This window comes from Myodes glareolus, chromosome 2, assembly GCF_982192425.1.
Source record: "Myodes glareolus chromosome 2, mMyoGla1.1, whole genome shotgun sequence".
In the NCBI taxonomy this organism is placed as follows: domain Eukaryota; kingdom Metazoa; phylum Chordata; class Mammalia; order Rodentia; family Cricetidae; genus Myodes; species Myodes glareolus.
Window position 1 is genome coordinate 90,013,688 of NC_142027.1, and position 5,128 is coordinate 90,018,815.

A 5,128-nucleotide genomic window follows, 5' to 3' on the forward strand; every position below is an offset into this window, starting at 1 on the left:
CTAGCTCCAGGGGGATCTGAAATGTTCTTCTGGCCTCCATGGTCACTACACACATGCACGCACACACACACACACACGCACATACACATATACACACACATACACATATACACACACATACATAACACATACACACATACACATGCACACGCATGCACGCGCGCACACACATGCACACACATACACACATGCATGCACGCACGCACATGCACACACACATACATGCATGCATGCACACTCACGCACGCACACACACAATTAAAAATAAAATAAAAAATTTCTAAATGTGAGGTGTTTATGTTATATACTTGGATATGTGACATTTTGAAACATGGCTGATCTAAGCTTTACTATGTGAGCCACGTAGATGCAGGACACTGTCCTGTGATTGGGAGTCCAGACTTTTCCTCTCCTACACACAGTTTGTCCCTGTCCTTTCTCTACTGTGTGCTGCCATCTTGATGGCAGTGCTTGCATTTCCCCTGTTCTATCAGGTGGTGAGGTTTGAACTCTGGCTAACCTACCTTCCTCTCCTGTAAGTCTGCATCTGCCAGTTAAATACTGAGCGTTCCTCAGCCTGGATGGCACGTTGGTGTCACATCCCTTCCCCCAAAGCTCAGTGGTCTGTGTGGAAGAGGTGCTGGAAACATTCTAAGAGTCGTCCACCACCTGCGGACAGTGTCTTCCAGACACAGCAGGACTGATACACATATGAACTCACAGAGATTGTGATGGCAACCACAGACCTGCAAGAGTGCAAACCAGACAAAAGAGGCCACCAAGTCCCACTCCTGGCCCGGGAGCTACTTGCAAATGATAGCTTCTGGGAGACAGGAGATCAGTTTTCTCCGATGGAGTGACACTGGGCGTATCAACCACACTCTAGGGTAAGCCCTGTGCTCAGGAGTAGTTGGCTAACACAAGTCAGACTTTGATGTGGGATTCCCCTCTGTAAGCTGTGAACACCATTAGTTAATAAAGACACTGGCTTGGCCTGATAGAGCAGAGTAGAACTAGCGGGGGAAAACTAAACCAAATGCAGGGAGGAAGAAGAAGTCAAGGAGAAGCCATGTGGCCCTGTTGGAGACAGATGCTGGAACTTTACCTGGTAAGCCACAGACTCATGGTGACACACAGATTAATGGAGATGAGTTAATTTAAGATGTGAGTTAGCCAGAAATACGCTTAAGCTATTGGCCAAACAGTATTGCAAATAATATGGTTTCTGTGTAATTATTTCAGGGCTAAGCATCTGGGAACAAACAAGTGGTCTCCTACTTCAAGACTTCATGGTGTGTGTGTATGTGTGTGTGTGTGTGTGTGTGTGTGTATGTGTTTTGGTTTTATCTTGGCTTTGGATTTGCTGTTTTTTCAAGAGAGAGAAAGAACTTGAAGTTTGTGGGTAGGGATGTGGGGAGGATCTGAGAGGGTTTGGAGAGAGGAAAGAATATAATCAAACTATATTGTATGAAATTCTCAAAATAATATATAAAATATTAAATTCTACATAAGCATCTGTGGAGAAGACATAGTAGTTCAAATAATTGCAACTTTTTTTTTTAGATGAAAATTACAGCCTCTACCCCTCCCTCCCCCAAAAAAGTTCTGTTTCAAAGGAAAGCAATGATTTGTGACTCTTTGGGACAATGAAAATGACACAAGGCAGAGAGTTGTGTTCTGGGTCCTGTTGAGACAAATAATGCCACCAGTGTTGTGAACCAAATGAGACTAAGTCATGGGGGAAAGGCTCTATGAAAGACAGCTTATTCCTACCTACAGCCTTTTAACATTTAACTCTTTGAAAGAAAAATTCTCATCACCCACCAATCCCTATCCAAAATCCAATGGTTCATACCCACCACTCCCTACACACACCGCAAAGGGTCATTCCCACCAATCCCTCCCCTCCAAGAGGGTCATCCCCATCAATCCCTACCCCCAAAAGGGTCATCCCCAACATTCCCTACACCCCAAAAGGTCATTCCCACCAGTCACTATCCCCCACCTAACAAGGTCTTCTCCACCAATCCTTATCCACACCCAGGGTCATCTTCACCAATCCCTACCCCTCGAAGTGGTCCATCCCCACCAGTGTCCCCTCCCCAAGAGACAGGAGCAGAGACTTTCTTTTTATTCTTTGTAAATGACACTTTTCTGCCTATGTTACCAGAGAAAATTTGATTCAGAAGATTAAAAACGTGTTCTTGGCCACTGTAATTATAAGATCAAAGCCACTGGGCCTCATTTCAACAAGGCACTTCGAGAATTAAATACATTTGTCCCGATGCTTAGTGAGTTTCAGAGTGCATGTCAAGCGCCCAGATCACACAGATAAAGCCTACCACATGCTCAGTGTCGCTCACTGTACACAGCAGATGCAGTTCGGCCCCTGTGGAAGCGCAGTGGCTCTTACCTTCAGAGCTGGGGACTCGTGAACACCAAGAGACATCCAGCCTAAGCTATTTAAGTGGTGCCAATATAAAACATTCAGTGTGGGGGTTTTGTTTTTCATGCTTGATTGTATTTGTGCTTCATTTTAGTTAGACAAAATCAGAAACTTCTTTGGGTGTCTGAGTACTTAAATTGATCAAGAGATGGATGTATCCTGTATGTGTTCAAAAACAGAGAAAAATAATAACTAAATCGAGAAGGTTGCCTAGAGTGGTAACAGTAAAAATAACTAATTTTGTCACATTTATTTATTTCATGTGTACAAGTATTTTACCTGCATGTATGTATATATGCATACGTGTGTGTGTGTGTGTGTGTGTGTGTGTGTGTGTGTGTGTGTGTGTGTATGCACCATGTGCATGCCTTGTGCCCCTGGAGACCATAAATAAAGAGGATGGATTCCTTGGAAATGGAGTGACGGGGGTTGTGACCAACACATGTGCGCTGGATATTAAATCTGGGTCCTCTGTGAGAGCAGCAAGTACTCTTAACTGCTCAGTCATTGCTTCAGCCCTCATCATTGATAATCAATTCAGTTGCCTTTGATCAGTAGGGCTTCCTACCTAGTTTATAAAGTATCCAGATCCCTGGGATGGTTAAATTTATGTGTCAGTTTTGAAGGTTCATCTTGTTTTGTTTTTTGATTTTTGAAAACTAATATTTTAATCAATGACCTTTGGGTGCTGCAGACTGTCACCCCTAATGTGTCGTGAGTCCATCCTATTGTTTGTCATAGACCTCACAAACCAAAGGGCATTCTTTGGCAGACTAGATATATGTACATGTATAATACACATGTGCGTATGTTTTATATGTTCTCTATCATTGCTGCTTCCCTGGAGATCCCTGGTTGACGTTTTTCTTTCTTTTCTTTTCTTTTCTTTTTTTTCCAGACAAAGGCTTGTTTTATTTCAATGACTGATCCACCTGAGGCCACAGGCAGCCCACTATGTACAGACACAAGGGAAGCTCTATTTCTTGGTCTCGTCCTCCTTGGACAGAGTCGTGGTGATCTCCTCTTTCTTGGCCTAGAGGCGCTCCTCCTGGCACTTTCGTGTTTCCTTGGTCTTCGACCTGCGAGCCTCAGCCTGGTCAGCCAGGAACTTCTTGCGGGCCTTGTCTGCCTTCAGCTTGTGGATGTGCTCCATGAGAATCTGCTTGTTTTTGAAGACATTCCCTTTGACCTTCAGGTACAGGCTGTGATACATATGGCGGTTAATCTTCTTGGATTCACGGTATCTCCTAAGGAGCTGACGCAGGATCCGCATCCTTCTCATCCAGGTCACCTTCTCGGGCATTCGGGCATCCACTTTCCTATGCCCACATGCCTGCCCTTCCGACGAGCCAAAGTGTTTTTCCAGCATTGAGCCCGGGAATGGACAGTCACAGGCTTCAGGATGATCAGCCCATCTTTGATTAGCTTCCGTATCTGCTGACGGGAGTTGGCATTGGCGATTTCCTTGGTCTGGTTGGGGTCCAAACAGACCTTCCTTTTACCACAGCGCAGGACGCTAGAGTCAAGCCTCTTCTGTAGCCTGAGCATGCAGACTCGTGGCTGCAGACGCAGCAGCGAAAGGAAAGTGAGGTTTTTCTTTCCCTCATTTTACATTTATTTTCTCTCTCTGAGTTCCTACCTTCATTGGGTGAATGTATGCTATTTTTTTTAATTCAGTAGAAAACAAGATTGACAATTTATTCTATATAATTATAAAGATGGCTTTCATCTAGCCTATTAGGCCAATCAATCAGGTCTCTAGCAAAAACAGAGAATTCCACTCAGCCGAGCTTGAAGCTAACTAATGAAGGGGTTATTCTTAGACATGTAGGCAGAACTGAGGGGATTGATCAGGCAGAGCCAATTCCTCAAAGAAACATCCCTGGGAGGATGTGGTGGCATGGATGAGAATGTCCCCCATAATCATGTGTTTGAATACTTGGTCCCCAGTAGGTGGTGCTGTTTGAGTAGGCTCAGGAGATGTGGACTTGCTGGAGGAGGTATGTCATTGGGGGGGGGTGGGGAAGGGTGGGTTTTGAGGCTTCAAAACTACATATCACTCACAGTTCACCCACTCTGGTTCCTGCTTGGGGTTCAAGATGTGTAAAGTTAGCTTCTGCTGCTATCATCATGTCTGCTGCTTGCTGCCTTGCTACTCTTTGGAACCATCAACCCTATAAACCATCTTTCTATACACGGCTTCAGTCACAGTGTTTTAACGCAGCAACAGAAAAGTAACTGATACAAAGGATGATGTTAAGCCTGAAGAGAAAATAAGAAATTTCCTTCCTAGACCAGTGAGAACGGGAATACTAGAGGGACCGCATGACGGGAGCTGTGTTTGAAGGAAGAGGTAGCCATGGCCAGACAGTGCCTGACCAGGGAGCAATGGAAGAAACTGGGCTCCTCTTCTTGACCCACCCTCTGTTCTGTCGGGGCTTCCGTTGCACAAATCCAATCATAGCTAGAAGGTGTGTTCTCCTAGGTACACAGCAAGACAGATGGAACGTACTTGAGGAAGCAAACGGAATAACACAGTAGGAGAAAAGTGCAAATGTCTCACTAAACACGAGAGGACACCCCCCCTTTCACGGGCCACAGACCGTCCAGGTTTAACGATTATTTGGACACACATTCTATTGCTCATATGAGTGGACGCAACTCCCACCCTTTCCACCTTTA

The 5,128-nt window shown here is 44.9% G+C and overlaps 1 pseudogene; it reads right to left on the minus strand.

Moving 5' to 3' along the window:
- Positions 1 to 3,347: 3,347 nt before the first annotated feature.
- On the minus strand, positions 3,348 to 3,994 carry LOC125390522 (large ribosomal subunit protein eL19 pseudogene; annotated as a pseudogene).
- Between the last annotated feature and the right edge of the window lie 1,134 nt (positions 3,995 to 5,128).